This window comes from Humulus lupulus, chromosome 2 (genome assembly GCF_963169125.1).
Source record: "Humulus lupulus chromosome 2, drHumLupu1.1, whole genome shotgun sequence".
NCBI classification, from domain to species: domain Eukaryota; kingdom Viridiplantae; phylum Streptophyta; class Magnoliopsida; order Rosales; family Cannabaceae; genus Humulus; species Humulus lupulus.
In genome coordinates this window covers 237,986,920-238,006,688 of record NC_084794.1, presented here as the reverse complement: position 1 = coordinate 238,006,688, position 19,769 = coordinate 237,986,920, and the positions used below count along the sequence as shown (strand labels likewise).

At 38.4% G+C, this 19,769-nt stretch overlaps 1 non-coding gene across 1 annotated transcript; it reads right to left on the bottom strand.

Annotated features, from left to right (window-relative positions):
* Positions 1-9,141: 9,141 nt before the first annotated feature.
* On the bottom strand, positions 9,142-9,248 carry LOC133820679 (small nucleolar RNA R71). Its single transcript, XR_009887081.1, has one exon. It is a non-coding gene; the product is annotated as a small nucleolar RNA R71 (small nucleolar RNA).
* Between the last annotated feature and the right edge of the window lie 10,521 nt (positions 9,249-19,769).

Genomic DNA, 19,769 nt, shown 5'->3' with positions numbered 1-19,769 from the left:
ATTTAGCCATATAAATATTTTGCTAGCATTATTATATACGATTATCATTTAGAGCAAAATTGCCCCATGAAGAATATTTTATCCCTTTTTAGATATCTTATATTGATAATCATTTGGTAATTAATGAGAATGCTTAATTTATTCAAGATAAGCATAGAGTATGAATTATTTTGCATGTAAAATACAAAACATAAGTGAATCTTTTTCTCACTACTTTCTCTCATTTGATTATTTTTGCAACATTTTAAGTTTTTAACTCTTGTTCAATTTTCTAAAAAAAAAAATTCTTATTTTTGTCACTTCGTTTTCGTATTTTAAACTAACTTTTCTTGACGGTTTCTTATTGACTCTTTGTGGATACGACATAACTCAATTATTACGCAACGTGAATTATTGGGCGATATGAGAGGTGGTCTCCTGTACGTTATTGTTTTGTATTGACAGGATATATATCAATGTTTCAAAATTCAAAGATTATAGTAAATGCCATTTTTTCAAATTAAAAGTTGGACCATTTGTTGTACTATTCAAAAGTAGAATTTTGACAAAATACTAAATATAGAATATATATATTTATATAGTTGTATCATAACTTGTAATAGGTGTTCTTTCTACACTGAAGTCGAGTTATTTTAATGTTTACCAATGTTGGACTTTTGGAATTATAATTATTATTTTCAATAAACCCAACTGTTTATATAATTTAGGTGAGTGCTTGACAAGAATTAGTGTCAACTTAATTTATAGGGTAGAAGTAGAAGATCATATTGGGACAGACCAACCAAACCAAAGTCCAAATATATGGGTTAGAAAGCCAACTACTGTACCAAACTATATATTATGTACTGCATATATCTCATTCAAACACTACTCAAGTGCAACTTCAAAAAGTACAAATATCCCCCCCCCCCCCCCCCCCCCTTCTATTTTTTAGAACTCCAATAATGTAATCCTTTCATACTATTATTATTATTATTACTCTCAGGCTCTTACAGCAATAACAATAATAAAAGACGATAGAATAATTTTGAGAAAAAAAAATGTACTTCTTAAGAATTAATTTTTTTTCTTCTATAAACATATCTAGTAGATTATTCTTAAGTTTACACAATTTTTCTGGGAAAAATTTAACTTCCGTCAGTAGAAGTTAATCGCTAAAGAAAATTAGAAATTCGAAATTAGAAATTTACTTACTAAAATTCTTGTAGTGACTAAATTATTATAAATGGTATAGTCTTGCCACCATGCATAACATTAAATAGTAGTAGTAGTAGTAGTTGACTGTGCTCTTTAGCTAGAGTCTACAGAAGTAGATTATCAACAAACAGAATTGAGTTGTAATCCACTTAATTATTCATATAAAACCTAATTTTAACCACTCATTGAGCATAGTGTATCTTAATCTTATAGTAGTTTTTTATTTTTTATTTATGGTTAAAATATAAGTATGTTAAGCACACATAGTTTGAGTAAAAATAAAAATTTTGTGATTAATAAATTATTATAGATTTGTTACCACTAAAAAATTTATGAATAAAAATATAAATAAAAAATTAATTTATTGTCACTAAATATACTTTTAGTTGTACTAAATTTTATCACAATATATAATAAGTTATGACTAAAATTATATTAATGACAATTTGTAAGTAAATATTATTGTTTAGTAACAATTAATTTTTTTATTGTGAATAAAAGTAGCAGGTTGTAAAAAAAATGTTGTTGCCGGATGTTAATTTTTTTTAGTGGCATTGCAATACAATATAAAATTACAACATAATAATAATAATAATAATAATAATAATTGTTATTTCTGTTTTCCACCCGTCACACATGACATGACGCAATGGATCTGTGGGCCCTTTTAAGAGGTCCGGGCCCATCCTAAACCTAGTAAATTGGGAAGGAAAAAACCCCCGATAGCCCAAGTACCATCGAGCCCAACAACATTCAATGGACGCGAGCATAATAAAGGAACCGAGATTAAGATGCAGGCCCGACTCCTCTTCCCGGCCCCAACCAACCTACATCCTCCGAGATGCCAATTGAGGTGGCAGACTAACTGATCGATGGAGATAGACCTTATTAAGAATCCAGGGGAGATACTCGGTGTCACGATGTCAACCTTGGAAAATGAACCCGAGTCCAAGTGAACGAACTAGGACTCCAACAAGTGAACTGGGATATTAGTAAACGAACTCAGGCCAGATGTCCGGATAGGGCAAGCCTAGCTTTCTCCAACGCTAACCTATCCCCGTGAAATTCACAATTGGTTTCCTCAACTAACCTGCATAAGAGGGTACGCACGGAACATACATTGTTCCTAGAAAACAGTATTGCCACTACTCTGACAGATCCTATCTCCAGGATCCCCTTAGAAGCCCACGCGGACCAGTCCGTGTGGACATACAATTGGCAGCTGTAAGGTTTGGCCACACTTGAGCCAGCCCAATAGGCCCAGATTAACTACATCTTATTATGTAACATTCTTTGTATTATGGCCCATTAGCGAGCAAAATGTAATTACATCCCTATTGGGCCTGGATTAATTTGGCCAAAGCCCACTGCACTTGACTGCCTATAAATAGGGCCAGTTGTGCACTGTGGCAGGGATCTCATATTTTCTCTTGTAAGCAAATACTCTGCTAAAACTTGTAGAAAACTCCATTGTCATAACTCTCTAAAGTCTAATACTATTGATTCGTGGACTAAGCCTCATTAAAGCCACAACCACGTAAAAACTCAGACTGTTCATCCCCAATTATTTATTTTCAGCTTTTACTTCTTAATATCTCTCTAGTTTCCAAAAAACTCGGTAAACATTTTGGTGCTTTCATTGAGAGCTAAAAGAAGCTTGAATCAATCTCAATCATCTGCGAGAATGGTGAACACTCGGCATACCGTGCTTGATCCTACTCACCAACAACAACAAGACAATGGAGAACCATTGCCTAATCAAACATTTCCTCAAGACCAACCCAAGGATACCCCTTATCAGGGGCCTCGCCCGATGATTCCCAGAACATCGGGGATGGAGGTGACTACGATGAAGGCTATTACGAGGAAGATGAAGGGGAATATGAGGGTCACGAGGCCAAAAACCTCGTTAATCCTGATGAGAAGGACATGAATCCTAAATAGGAGGATCCATAGGTGGTCCCCTGAGACAACAAGTCTTGGATCAAGAAGCCAAAATAGTTGAACAAAAAGAGGCTACCCGCCAAATGCAAGAGTCCCTCCTGGTTCTTCAGGCCTTTGTTGCTACCCAAGGATTGGCAGCCAATCCTTCAGTCGTTCCTCCTCTGGGAACACAGTCGTCTGTCCCACCTATCAGGATTGATGTACCCAAAAACGCTAGCCCTATTCCTCCTCCGGGACCATCCCCACATCCCGGAGCTGACCCGTCGAATCCTGCTCATGAGAAAGGAAAAGCCAAAATGACCGATCCTGTGGAAAAAAGAAACCCCTAGAAGAAAGCTCGCCCCGTTCCAAAAACCAGGGCTATCCCGAGAAAATTCTCTAGGAAAGAACAGATGAATCTTGTCCCAGGACTGAATCATCTGAACGATCCGTAGGGGAAGCGCCCACAGGGTTTTAAGCCCCGAAATGTCCACGTCCTTAGACAGGACGAATGAGAACGATGCTTTTATCCCAGCACCTCCGTGAACAAGGATCGCGAAGGGCGCAAACACAGAGAAGAACCAGAAGATGTGAGTTCGGGAGACGATACTTCCCGAGTAGACTTGCATGATGGCCTCAATGCCCAAAAAGAGCAGACCCACAAGGAAAATATTTGCCCCTGAGGAGACGACTTGAGGAATAATCTCAATGACATGAGGAATGAGAGAGTCCCCCTAGATTATGGAATGGCCAGACAGTTCATGAAACAGCTAGCTGCTCTTAAAAAAGTAATGGGTCACTTGGTCCGAAAACAAGAAGGCGGAGGTTCCAATTTCGAAGAAGAATAAAAGGAGTCATGTGCCAAGCACATACTGGATGTTGTGCTACCAAAGGGGTTTAAGATGCTGGACCTACCCGCCTATACCAAGAACACGGACCCCAGAGATCACTTGTCCCACTACAATCGCCCGATGACTGTAGCTCACATCTGCGACAATGGCAAGTGCCTATGTTGCTCGATCACTCTGGCTGGACCCACAGAAGAGTGGTGGAAAAGACTTAAGCCAGGATCAATCCAGTCTTGGTATGGATTGTAGTCAGCATTCCGTAAACAATTCGTGGCCGCCATAAAGCTGGACATGCAAGTTAGTGCATTGTCTAATGCCAAACAACATCCCACGGAAACCCTTAGGGCTTACATCCAGCGATTTACAGAGGAAGCCTAAAAAAAAAAGTTGGGTGATGGACATCGCCTGATGGCTCTCCAATCCGGGATCAGAGTTGGGTCCCCTCTCTAGGACGACATGCAGTGCAACAAGGCGGGCACTCTTGAAGAATTCATCAGGAGGCACAAGGTTTCATTAACTGGGAGGAGCCCTGAATCCAAGACTTTGGGTGGCAACCCACTTCCTAGTCGACCGCCCAAACCTTCGCCGGATACAGAGTACAATATCTAGCAAATATTTATCAGGCACCCCTAGTGGTGTCCGAATCCGTTGGGACCTTGGGGATGCCATTCATGACCTCGACGGTCTATTAGCCCACCGGGTACGGAGTGGCACCCACCAACCCCATTTTCCGGGTACGGAGTGGCACCCACCGGGTATAGTGTCGCTCCCGGCAGTGCCCAACTGCCTCAAGCTGGAGGAGTTGAGGCAAGCATAAACTCGTTCCAAGGAAAGAGATTGGGCAAGATTCAGACCCGATCCGAGCCATCAAAGAAGGGAAAAAAAGGGGTACGAGCCCCAATACACGGAATATACCAACCTGGTGGACACCTGGGAAAATATCTACCTGGCAACAGACAACGTAGTCCATTACTGGAAGCCACCCCCCATGTTTAAACGGATGATGCTAAACCACAAAAAGTGCACTTTTGAGGTGGCATCCGTGAAGTTTCTGGGATTCATAGTAAGTTCAAGAGGAATAGAAGCAAACCCAGACAAGATCAGAGCATTGATCGAGAGGCCATCGCCTTGGAAGCACAAAGACGTTCAAAGTTTAACGGGAAAAATAGCAGCTTTAAGCCGCTTTGTCTCGAATTCCATGGACAAGTGCATCCCATTGTTCATTATACTTCGCAGAAGCTAGAGGTTTGAATGGACGGCCGAGTGTGAAGAGGCCTTCCAAAAATTGAAGGAACATTTGGCCCAGGCACCAATCTTGTCAAAACCAGTGGAGGGGGAGTCATTGTACCTGTATTTGGCAGTGTCGGAACACGCCATCAGCGCTACTTTAGTGCGAGAAGATGGAAAGTTCCAGGTCCTGGTCTATTATGTAAGCAAAAAGTTGCTGGGCGTGGAGTCCAGATACCCATTAATCGAGAAGTTGACATTTTGCTTACTGACCTCCTCCAGGAAGCTGAGACCTTACTTTCAGGCCCACACCATTAGGTAGTAATGAACCATCCCCCACGACAAGTACTATAGAAACCCGAATCATTGGGGAAATTCTTGAAGTGGGCCATGGAGCTTAGCTAGTTTGACATAACATATGTCCCCAAGATTTCTATTAAGGGACTAGCCCTAGCCGACTTCATCTTAGAATGCACTGGGATAACTGAAGATGAAGAACCCGTCGACCCCATAATGCCTCTGTGGAAAATCTTCGTAGATGGAGCCTCAAATGAAAATGGGGTCGAGGTCGGGATCATCTTGATATCCCCTCAAGGTCACCAGTTGCAAAGCGCCCTACGCTTCCAGTTCGAAGCGTCAAACAACAAGGTTGAGCATGAGGCCATGCTGGCCAGACTACGCTTGGCTCGGGAGGTAGGAGCAGCAAATATAGAAGTCCACAGTGGCTCCCAACTGGTGGTCATGCAGATTTTGGGGGAATACCAAAGGAAGGGGGGGGGGGGGGGGGATGGCTGCCTACGTGACACGAACCTGGGAGTTACTCCAATCTTTCAAGAAATACTTCATCTGCCAAATCACTAGGGAACAGAATGCGTTTGCAGACACATTGGCAAAATTTGCCATGGATGTTGAAGTAGAACTCTCAAGGGTGGTCCCTATCGATCATCTACCCGCGCCTAGTATTCAAGCCCCCGCAATAATCAATGCCATCAATTACTCTACGTCTTGGATGGGCCCTCTCATCTAGCACCTAACCACTGAGGAATTGCCCGCAAATAGGGCTGCCGCCAAGAAACTTCAGTACCAAGCTCCCAGATACGTCATGATGGATGGAAAATTCTATCGCAGGGGGTTTTCCATGGTTTTTCATGCCCTATCTTCGAGGCGTATCTAGGACAGAAATGAGTGCAATCACGCACGAAGGTTTTTGCGGGGATCACACAACCAGACTCAGCTTGTCCAAGAAAATCCTAATGCAAGGATATTTCTGGCCAACGATGAAGAAGGATTGTGTTGATTACGTCAGCAAATGTGAACAATGCCAAAGGTATGCGAAGATCCCGGGTGCCCCTCCAACAGAAATAATCCTGATGACCAGTCCCTGGCCTTTCGCAGTGTGGGGAATCGATTTAGTAGGATCGCTCCCGACGGGGAAAGATGGAGTAAAATATGCCATTGTAGCCGTCGACTATTACACCAAGTGGGTCAAAGCAGAACAAATGAGCACCATCACCTCCAAAAATGCCCAGGACTTCATCATCAACAACATTGTGTGTCAATACGGCCTCTCTCACAAAATCGTATCCGACAATGGGAAGCAATTTGATAGCGTCCACTTCACCAACTTCTGTGAAAGACAAGATATCATCAAAAGCCTCTCCACAGTCGCAAGGTCTCAAGAAAATGGGCAAACACAGGCCGTGGACAAGATTTTAAAGGGAACACTGAAGAAAAAGCTCCAAGCAGCTCCAAGCCTGCAAGAGCAAGTGGCCGGAAGAGTTGCCCCGCGTCCTATGGGCCTACTGGATCATAGAAAGAACGTCAACCAGACATACTCCCTATTCAATGGTGTACGGATGTGAAGCTATTGAGTCTAGTTTATGTCATGGTTAGGTAGTGTTTTAGGTAGTCTTTTATGTTGTTTTTATTTCATTTAGTGTGGTTTTAGGCTTTTGTTTGTTTGTTTTTCAATTTTAGCGAATAAAGAGGAAGATTTGAGTACTTGGAGGAAATTGGTTCAAAAAAGAGAAGAAAACCCCAAGTTTTGGTGTTTTTTTCAATAAAGGATGGATCCCGGCTAGATTTGAAGGCATTGGTGATTTTATGGGTTTGAAATTGCAAAAATGGAAGAATTCGTTAAGGGTCGCGGCTTGAGCAATATGGGGTCGCGGCCAGCCTCCTAACAGAAGCAGTGTTTCGGAATCAAGACATGGGCGACGACATGGTTTTGGAGGGCCGTGGCTTGGAAGAGCTAATTCCCCGGGAGATAAGGACACAGGCCGCGGCAGGTGGACAGTTGGGCCGCGACTCGCCTCAACGAAAAATGCAGTTTTTGGGATACGGGCCACTGCGCTTGAATAACTGGGCTGCAGCCCAAGTCCTTCAAAAAGAAAAAAAAATGTTATAAACCTAGTTTCGAAAAGAAAGAGGCAATCAGTTTTTGGGGTCTAAAAATCTTGGAGAACACCTTTGGAGGCTTCCTCAATTATTTATCATTCATCTATTTTTTTATGTTTGTTCTTGAATTTCTATGTGTTTAGAATGACAGTTATGAACTAATTTAGGGCTATTAATTGAATCACTTGAATCCATATTATGAACTAATGCAATTTATCATTTCTTCTTCATCTTCTTTTCAATTCCTTGCAATCTGTGCTTGTTGATTGATTATTGAATGGCTATCTATAGTCATTACCTTTATGTTTTTGAATCAAAATCTGAGAAGTGCGATTTGAATTTGCTTTGGTTATTAGGACGCAATTTTAATTTGGAATGAGAGTATCTAGATTAATTGTGTAACTCTCTTTTGAGTTGTTTTGATTAATGTTGTCTTTGTGATTGAATTTACCATAGAAATATAGGAAATTTTCACTTAGGTTGAGTTTATAATTCATAACATGATTATAAGCTACTTTTGTCAACTCGTTAATTGAAATAGGAAGAAAGAAGAAGAAATTGGTAACTTGTATTAGGGATTAATAGGGAGGATAGTTGATGAGATTAAATGCCCTAATTACTCTCGCATTATTTAAATTCAAGGTTTTTCTATTACTTATTATTTTTATTGAGTTCTTAATTATTGTTTCTGCGATTTATATTTTCTTCTGCCCTGTTACAAGAATCAAAGTTTAATTGAACAAATAGAAACAAAAAGATTAATTGATTGGTATTTGGTGATTCAACCCTTGAGGAAGATACTTGGTTTTACCAAGATTATTACTAATTTGTGATACGTGCACTTACGTAGCAATAAATTTTGCAACAAGTTTTTGGCGCTGTTGCCGAGGATTGAAAACTATCAATATCAGTCTAATTAATTTTATTTCTAATTTGGTTGTTCTCTGTCTTGTTTCTAACCTGTTTCAGCTGTGTTTCTTAGTCAAATTCTCGTAGTTTGGTTATATGCGTAGCAGAAGAGGAGCAGATAGTCTTGTTCCTGTTAATCCTAAAATTGAGAAGGTTTGCAAACAAAATAGAAGAAACAATAGGTTGGCTCGTCAGACTATGGAGATGGCACAGAATGACGAGAATAATGAGGTTCTCAAGGTTGTTCAAGGTCAAGCTCAAAATCCTGCTGCAAGGAAGATGAGAGACAATGTACTGCCCACTGTTACGGCAGTACAACACTGTATAAGACTGCCAGCTGTGGAGGCCAATAATTTTGAGATTAAGCCGGAAATCTTGCAAATGGTGCAGTCCACTGTCCAATTTGGTGGTTTTCCTTCTAAAGACCCCCATATGCACTTGGAGAATTTCTTGGAGTTATGTCATACCTTTAAATATAATGGGGTGAGCGGCGATGCAATCAGGTTGAGGCTATTCCCATTTTTTATGCGAGAAAGAGCTAAGGGTTGGTTGAACTCCCTTCAATCCAATTCGATAAATACTTGGGAGGATTTGGCTCAGAAAAAACCTTGCCAAGTTCTTTCCTCCATCAAAATATGTTAAATTAAGAGGGAAGATTAATAATCTTTATCAACTGGATGGTGAATCTTTGTATGACTCTTGGGAAAGATTCAAAGAGCTATTGAGAAAATGTCCCCATCATGGTATAGAAAAGTGGATGTTAGTCCACAATTTTTACAACGGGTTGTGTGGTACAACAAGAACAATTGTTGATGCTGCAGCTGGTGGGGCATTCATGAGTAAGAGTGCCAATGAAGCTTATGAACTGTTAGAGGACATGGCCACAAAAAATCATCAGTGGTCTGATGAGAGGTCATCTGGGGTTAGAAAGATAGCTGGGGTACATGAACTTGATGCAATTACTGCTGTGACAGCACAAGTGGCCTCATTGACAAAAAAATTGCAGTAGAATAATGTGTCTGCTAATGCGATTCAGATGGTGACTAGGTGTGAAATTTGTGGTGGTTCTCACTCTTTTGATCAGTTTCCTACTAATAATAACAATAATAACATTCCTATGGACCAAGCTCAGGTTCAAGCTGTGGGAAATTTTTAGAGGCCATTCAATAATCCCTTCTCCAACACTTACAATGCTAGGTGGAGATATCACCCCAACTTTTCTTGAAGAAACAATCAGGGCCAACAACCTCTGTTTCAGGGCCAGTTTCAGCAAAGTATGCCTCAATAACCAATGAATTAAGTCTCTTCATCACAACAGCCTCAGCCACAAGCTCCACCAGACATGCCTAATGAATTACAAGTTGCGTTATTGACTCTTGCCAACACTCAAACTCAATTCATGACCGAGACCAGATCCTCTATCAGAAATCTTGAAATGCAAGTGGGGCAGTTGGCCAATATGCTGAATAATAGACCTCAGGTAAACTTGCCTAGCATCACTGAAGTTAATCCTGAGGAGCAATGTCAGGCAATTACTCTGAGGAGTGGTAAACAAGTTGAGTAGTCTAGTGTACAACAATCAGTGGTTCAGAATGAAGATTTGGGTGAAAAGTCTAATACAAGTGAGCAAGGGGTTACTGAAGATCATATGAGCACAGAGAAGATTCCTCCAGTTGTTGTTGACCAACCAACCCGAGTTCCATATCCTCAGTGGCTTAGAAAAACTACAATTGATAAACAGTTTTCTAAGTTTTTAGAGGTGTTCAAAAAGTTGCACATCAATATTCCTATTATTGAGGCTTTGGAGCAGATGCCCAATTATGTAAAGTTCATGAAAGAGATTCTGTCTATGAAAAGAAAGATGGAAGACTATGAAACTGTGGCGCTCACTGAAGAATGTAGTGCAATATTGCAAAGGAAGTTGCCCCAAAAGTTAAGAGATCCGGTGAGCTTTACTATACCTTGCACAATTGGAAAATTTGAGTGTAAGCATGCCTTGTGTGAAGTGGGGGTGAGTATTAATCTGATGCCCTTATCTGTGTTTAGAAGACTTGGTTTGGGTGAAGCAAGACCAACAACAGTTACTCTACAGTTGGCAGATCGATCGGTGAAGCATCCACGGGGTATCATTGAAGATGTTCTTGTGAAGGTGGATAAGTTTATTTTTCCTGTTGATTTTATTGTTCTTGATATGGAGGAGGATGAAGACGTACCTATCATTCTTGGAAGACCATTCCTAGCCACATGCCAAGCTCTCATTGATGTTGAGAAGGGTGAATTGAAGATTCGTGTTCAAGGAGATGAGGTGATATCCAATGTCTTCAAGGCAATGACGTATCCGAGGGCTACTGACAGTTGTTATAGTGTGGATGTGATAGATAAAACAGTCTCAAAAAGAAGGCTGAGTAGTGATGCTTTAGAGGCGGTGTTGATAAGTGGTGAGGAAGATGATGATGATGTCGAGATGAGAGAATATGCAAATTGGATTAACTCTTACCAACCGTACAGCAAGAAGTTTGAAGAGTTAGCGGAGGGACCCGAATGACCATTAACATCTATTCAGCAGCCACCGTAATTGGAATTAAAGGCTCTTCCAGATCATTTGTGTTATGCATACTTAGGTGAGAAGGAGACTTTACCTGTAATTGTTTCAGCTGACCTCTCAAAAACTGAATTGGAGAAATTGTTGAGGGTTTTACGAGTTCATAAATTGGCCATTGGGTGGACATTGGCGGATATTAGAGGAATAATTCCTTCAACAGTAATGCATAAAATTTTATTGGAGGAAGATAGCAAGCCATCTATAGAGGTTCAGAGAAGACTCAATCCAGCTATGAAGGAGGTTGTACTTGAGTAGCTCCTTAAATGGTTGGACGTCGGGGGGATCTACCCAATTTCTGATAGTGCTTGGGTGAGTCCAGTACAGGTGGTTCCAAAGAAGGGTGGAATTACAATAGTAAAAAATGAAAATAACGAGCTAATTCCAACTCGAATAGTGAACGGTTGGCGCATTTGTATTGACTATCGAAAGTTAAATAAGGCAACACGAAAAGATCACTCCCACTTCCCTTTATTGATCAAATGTTAGATAGGTTAGCTGGTAATGAGTATTATTGCTTTTTAGATGGTTACTCAGGGTACCATCAAATTTCCATCGCACCAGAGGACCAAGAGAAAACAACATTTACATGTCCCTATGGCACATTTTCTTTCAGGAGAATGCCATTTGGACTATGTAATGCACCAGCAACATTTCAATGGTGCATGATGGTTATCTTTTCGGATATGGTGGAAAGGAGCATTGAGATCTTCATGGATGATTTTTTTGTTTTTGGCTCTTCGTTTGATATGTGTTTGGGTAACTTGGAGAATGTATTGAACCGTTGTGAAAAAGCAAAACTGGTGTTAAATTGGGAAAAATGCCATTTTATGGTAAAAGAAGGCATAGTACTTGGGCACAACGTATCTAGTAAAGGTATTGAAGTGGATCGAGCAAAAATCTCTACAATAGAAAATCGTCCACCGCCCATGTAAGTTAAGGGAATTAGAAGTTTTCTAGGACATGCTGGGTTTTACCGAAGATTCATTAAGGACTTTTCAAAGATTTCAAAGCCTCTTTCTACTTTTTTGATGAATGGTGTTGCCTTTGATTTTAATGAAGAGTGCTTGCATGTGTTTTAAAGTGCTGAAGAAGAAGTGACAACTGCACCTATTGTGATGGCTCCAAATTGGGATTTATTGTTCGAATTGATGTGTGATGCTAGTGCGGTTGGCACGGTTTTGGGGCAGCGTATTAACAAGGTATTTCGGTCTATTTACTATACTAGTAGAACTCTTAACGATGCTCAGTTAAATTATGCCACAATAGAAAATGAGTTGTTAGCCATAGTATTGACCGTATCTAATTGGTAACAAGGTGATTGTGTACACTAATCACTCTGCTATCAAGTTTTTGATTACAAAGAAGGATGCAAAGCCTCGCTTAATCATATAGGTTATATTGCTACAAGAGTTTGATATGGAGATTCATGAAAAAAAAAGGTATTGAAAACCTGGTAGCTGATCACTTGTCAAGACTTGAAGTAGAAGAGAGTCAGAATGAGAAAGTTGTGCAGATTAATGATTTCTTTCCAGATGAACAATTATTTGGGGTGAGTGAAAATTCTGTTGTGCCTTAGTTTGCTGATTTTGTGAATTTTCTTGTTGCAAAGTTGTACCTCCTGAACTAACGAGGCAACAGTTGAAATTTTTTTACTCTGAGGTGAAGCATTACTATTGGGAAGAGCCTATTCTCTATAGGCATTGTGTTGACCAAGTCATTCTCCGTTGTGTACCTGAGAATGGGATGCATTCTATTCTTACCCATTGCCACAATTTACAATGTGGTGGGCATTTTGGAGCCATAAGATGTTAGGACACTTATACATGATCTTTATTTATTTTCATGTAGATCTAATATCAAACAAATTAATATGAGATAACCTAGAACATGTTTCTAAAATTGAATTCAAAGAGAATCAAAAATAAGAATACTTACAGTATATGCAGCGGAATGAAAGAGTCATTCCTTCAGTTTCTCTAACTCTTGTATCCTTTCTGTCGCAGAGTATTATCAAGAAACTGAACTGATCTTCTAATTTGTTCACAGTCTTCCAGTGTATCCTTAGAATCACTTAGACTAGTGTGGGCAATTCTCAATACATGAGATAGATACAGAGATAAGAAGAGAAAATAACAAAGAGGCTTAGAAAATGACTTGTGTTTAGAGAGAATCTAAAACTAACAGAAAACCAGTGATTAAACTTCTGTTTTGACTTCTCTCTAAGAACTCCTTTTATAGACTCAATTAGGTCATTTAATTTAATTAAAAAATAAATAAAATAATAGCCAATTTGAAGTCCTAGGTTGAAATTATCATGGGCTTTAGGCACGTGAAATTTCCCATTTGATTATAAGCCCATTGGACTTAAAATCAATGCCTGTATTTTTTCTATTGATTTAATTAATTAAATAATTATTTAAATCCTTTATCAAATTAATTATTTATAATTTTAACCTTGATTTAAACTTATTTATTAATTTAAATACCAATCTATCTTAATTAATAATTCAGCCCTAATTAATCTTTTCTTCTCAAAATTACATAACTCTGTGAAACTATCCAAAATTGACCTAGTCAACTTTGATAATTCTAATTGATGATTAAATAAATTAATTGAGACTATCTAGATGGTTTTATCCAAGGTACAATGGGGACCATGGGCCTATGAAATCAAACTCCAATACGGTATCATAAATCTAACAAATAAATTTACTAACTTATTAATTCCTCGTGACTCCACTATAGACTCGGAATTGCACTCTTGAATTCATAGAACGCTCTATAACAAATATAGATACTCTATTAATTATCCATCATTATAACCATAATTTTCACTCAATCCTCTATAGATGGTCTACAATGAGATAGGACTAAAATATTATTTTACCCATCATTGTATTTTATCCTTAAAACACTTAGTTCCTTGTAAATGATATTTCAGTAAACTAATTTAATTACTGAAATGAGATCTCCATCATTTAACACCTTGAACCAAACTAAAAGGAAACCATCGTTTCACTTCTTCATCAGAAGCTATAGATGTTCATATCTATGATTAACACTCTCACTCAATTATACTATCAAGTTCCCAAGATGTAAGTATGGGCTAGTTCGTAGGGTAAGCTGGTAACGAACAAGTCAAAGAACTCAAATAATACAATTAGTTAGAATACTAATCACTCAGAATTGAGATTGAATTGACCTATGGTCAACTATATGATATGACTAGAATATATAATAACGGTATGTTTACTTATCTTATCAACTATCAATATCGGCCCTGTCCAATGTAACAAATACATATGATCCTATCTACTTTGCTAATGTTCTTGAAAGAACATAACACTGTGATGTGTAAGTAGATCATATCGTAGATTGGCAAGTTAGTGTAAATCCTGTGCACTGACTAATCTTAGGACTAACTTATTTTGAACATATAATCATATTTATATTCCACTGTGATTACGTCACTATAAATAAGATTATCTATATGCTCGGGATTTAATAGAAGTTTATAATAAACAAATAATCATGGAAATAAAACATGTGAGAAAAGTGATTGACCAAGTCAAAAAATGATTTCTATTCTTTTATTGATAATAAAATGAGATTACAAAGAATTTGGGTTTTAATTAGGGCATAAAACCCCAACAAACTCCCACTTTCACTAACTGAAACTAATGCCTTCATTCTACTAATCTCATTTCCTTGATATACTTATCAAATGTAGCTTCTGGTAGTGTCTTTGTAAACGGACCTGCAAGATTGTCTTCAGTTGCAATCTTTATAACCTTCACATCTCCCCTGGCCACATATTCTCGAATAATGTAATACTTCATTTCTATATGCTTACTCCGTTTGTGACTTTAAGGTTCTTTTGAGTTGGCTATCGCTCCTGTATTGTCACAAAACAACACAAGCGGTTTATCCATTTCTGGAACAACACCAAGATCCGAATAGAACTTCTTTAGCCAGACTATTTCCTTAGCTGCTTATGACGCAGCTATGTACTCAGCCTCCATGGTGGAATCTAAGATTGCATACTGCTTTACGCTTCTCCAAATCACAGCTCCACCCCTAAGAGTAAACACCATTCCAGAAGTAGACTTCCTGTCATCGACATCAATCTGAAAATCTGAATCGGTGTAGCCTACAAGGTTTTGAACACCACCCTTGTAGACTAACATAGAATCCCTAGTCTGCCTTAAATACTTCAGGATATGCTTAACTGTTATCCAATGTTCCAGTCCTGGGTTTGACTGATACCTTCTCACTGCTCCCACTGCATAGCAGATATCTGGTCTAGTACACAACATGGCATACATCAAACTTCCAACTGTAGATGCGTAAGGAACTTTTCTCATTGCATCTTCCTCTTCAGGAGTCTGAGGAGAGTGCTTCCTTGAAATATGAATTCCATGGCGAGACGGTAGTCGCCCTTTCTTGGAATTTTTCATTGAGAAACGTTCAAGCACTTTATCAATGTAAGCTGCTTGCGATAGAGCTAAGAGTCTATTCTTTCTATCCCTAATGATCTGGATACCTAGAACATAACTTGCTTCACCCAAATCCTTCATCTGGAATTGAGTGCTCAGCCAATTCTTCACATCTGATAATTTCTTAACATTGTTTCCAATGAGTAAGATATCGTCTACATAAAGAACTAGGAATACCACTATTTGATTTGCCTTCAGTTGGTAAACACAGGGCTCATCAATATTTTGTTCAAAGCCATAGGTTTTGATGATTTTATCAAACCTAAGATTCCAGGAATAAGAAGATTGCTTAAGTCCATAGATGGACCTATTCAACTTGCAAACTTTTCCTTCTTGTCCAGCTACTTTAAATCCTTCTGGCTGATCAATATAAATGACTTCGTCAAGCTTTCCATTAAGAAAAGTTGTCTTGATGTCCATTTTCCATATCTCATAGTCGAGAGCGGCTGCTATGGATAGGAGGATGCAAATGGATTTGAGAATGGTTACTGGACTAAAAGTTTCCTCATAGTCCACGCCGTCTCTTTGGGTATAACCCTTTGCCACTAATCAAGCTTTATAAGTCTCGATATTTCCATCAACACCTCGTTTCTTCTTGTAGATCTACTTGCACCCAATGGCCTAAAAGTCACTAGGTGCTTCCACAAGATCCCAGACAAAATTTGAGTACATGGACTCCATTTCCTGTGTCATGGCTTCGAACCATAGTTCCTTTTCAGGGCTAGTAATTTCTTGTTTGAAAGACAAAGAATCATCATCACTAGTGTCACCAACAACCATGTTGGTTTTACCATCCAAACCATAGCGAACTGGGTTCCTAGAAACCCTCCCACTACGATGAGGCTCTATGACTGTTTGCTCAGGAATAGTGGTACTTTCTTCATTTAAATTGACTTGCGTTGATTGGACATGAAGAGTGGGAATTTCATCTTCAACTCACGTTGATGACGTTAGAATATTGGTTGGAGTCAATTCTTTAACCATCTCCTCTAAAACTACTTTGATGCAAGGTTTGAAGTTTTGGACATAGTCATTTTCCAGAAAAGTAGCATTCGTAGAAGTAAACACTTTCTTTTCTGAATAACTATAGAAAAGTCCACCTCGAGTACCTTTAGGATAGTCAACAAACATGCAAACTCAGTTCGCGGTTCTAGCTTTCCCTCTTTTTTCCTCAAGACGTGGGCAGGACACCCCCAGATTCTATAATGGTGTAAACTAGGTTCACGATCATTCCAGCATTCTAAAGGTGTTTTGGGGATTGATTTAAATGGTACGAAATTGAGAATGTCATTCGTGGTTTCAATTGCATGTCTCCAGAACAAAGTTGGTAGAGTTGAGTAACTAAGAATGCATCTAACCATTTCCAATAAAGTTCTGTTCCGGCGTTCCACTACACCATTTTGTTGTGAGGTACCTGGGGCAGTAAGTTTTGATAAAGTCCCAAGTTCAGTTAAATTATCTTGGAACTACATATCCAAATATTCTCCACCCCTATCAGATCACAAGATCTTTAACATTTTACCTAATTGGTTCTGAGCAATTGCTAGGAATTCTTGAAACTTTGAAAATGTTTCTGATTTCCTATGCATTAGGTAAAGACATGAGTATCTAGAGTAATCGTCAATGAAAGTGACGAAATACTCAAAACCACCCCTGGCTTGTACATTCAAAGGTCCACAAACATCTGAATGAACAAGTCCAAGTGGTTCTTTGGCCCTATCACCCTTTGCAGAGAATGGACGCTTGGTCAGTTTGCCTTCTTGACAAGATTCACAGATAGGTAATTCACCTAAGGTGAGTTCCCTCAAAGGTCCATCCTTTGTAAATCTTTGAATCCTATCATAGCCAATGTGACCTAGTCTCAAGTGCCATAAATACATCATATTATCGTTATCGATCTTTTGACGTTTATTGGTCCTAGGTTTAGCTACTTTGAATAAATCATTGTTAAGAGAGAGGGGTTCATTAGGTCACAGAATATAAAGCCTGTTTTCCAAACATGCAATACGCAATTGTGATCCGTTGAAAGAAATATTAGAACTTGTGAAAGTCATAACAAATCGTTCTAACTGCAACATGGAAACTGAAATTAAATTTCTACTAAAATCTGGAATAAAAAAAATACATCATTTAAAATTAAACAATTATTTCCGAACTTCAGACAAGCTCGTCCTCTAGCTTGGAATGCAATGAACGCTCCGTTCCCAACTCTAAGCTTTAAGTTGCCTTTGTCCACTTCCTCCCACAATTCAAGAAGCTGTAAAGAGTTACAAACATGGTTAGTAGACCCAGAATCAATAATCCAAACAGATTTATCATTCTCTAAAACACATGTTTCCAAGATAAATGAACTATAATCATTACCTTTGTTTTTTGCTGCTAGAAACTTAGGGCAATCTCGTTTCCAATGCCCCTTCTCTTTGCACGGAAAGCACTTATCTTTACCTTTCTTGTTTTTCTTGTTCTTTCCCTTAGGCGTCTATCCATATGGTTGTGCACTCATCTTTGCAGCTTTTTCAGGCTTGGGGTTGTTGTTTTGTCCATTCTTCCTCTTGTTTCCAGCTTTCAAAGACAAAGCATGGTTAGCTTCAGCCTTAGCTGGATCATCAGCAACATCAGTAGTCTTATTTTCTCCTCCTTTACTAGGTCCACCCATGATAGGCTCAAAAATCTGAAGCTCTTTCATGAGATGTATCGGACCATAGTTGAGTTGATTACGAACTTGCACACACGGTGCCATCCGAGCATTCACAGTGTCATCACGTATGTGCGGAGACGGTGATATCCAAGCATTTATGGTGTCGTCACGAGCATTGACAGTGCCATCACGAACGTGCGGACACAATGCTCGTTCTAGGGATTCCTCAATCATGACGAACTCGTAGTTGTCACCAATCAACTCTATGTTGATATTCTGCTTCCAATTAAGGAATTTTTTCTCCAGTGAGTTTCTCCATCGAAAGTTGAGAAAGGATGGGAGTAGACACAAACACTACTTAACTTAAAACTACAAATTATCAATAAAATAGAAATCAATCACATTTGCTCAATAAAACCTCTATTCACACAAATTTCAAGAAATAACACAACATATACCAAAAATATGTATGATATGAGAAAAAAATACCAAAATAATCATATCTCTATTTCTTTAGGTTTTTAACTAATCTATAATATCCTTGTCCCGGTTGGCGAGAGTAAAAAATACCACTAGTTAAATAAAGTTGTAAACTCATTTAATAATAGACACCACTATTAACAACCTACTATTCGATCAAAATAAGAAAACAAAATCTCTTATTTTATGAGCTAGACCCACGGTTTCGATAATAATAGATTTTGTCCTAGTAGTCATCGTAGGGGTGAGTCTAGTAGAATTTGACCCATAATTATATATCTTTCGAAATCTAACCTTGTCAAAATAACTAATGAACACCTTCCGTAGGGGGACGAATCAAAGTGCCTTGAGGCCCCATTAAAATATTGACTATGTTAAACCAACGGTGGAGATCGAATAAAATTCTTAAAATAAGCTCATTATTAAATTAAAAATAATATTTTTATTATTTATTTTTAGAAAATTAATGACTATGGTTTTCTAAAAAAATATTAAACATATTAAAAAATTTTAAACCAAAGTCCTATAATTTTCTATTAATTCTAAAGTGTCACATTGAAACAAATTCAATTAATTTATAATTAATTTGTTGCTTATCAATATGTACGTTTAACTAATATAATGAACCTATACAATTAAGTCCAACTCAGGTAAATGGGCCTTAATAATTGAACTTGTATGGAGGAGGGCTTGGTCCAGTATGTCGTTACCACTACAAAGGCCCCCAATCTTCCATACAATGTCCAAAAGACACGAATTTAAACCTTCGTTTTATTAATTGTTATTAATTGATTAGGTCCACTATAGTCATGCAAAGCAAATGGGCCTTCACAAATGGAATCACCTACAAGAGAGGAATTTAAACTTTACATTTTCTAATGGGCCCAAATAAAACCTATCATTTTCTGAATATTTTATTTGGCAAAAACCATATATCTAACAAACATATGGGCCACTATATGCATCTAAGCACAATTGCAAAAATACCTTATATAGTGCAAACAGACATGTTATAATTGGATGGACCTAATCATGTTACTATATGATCAATT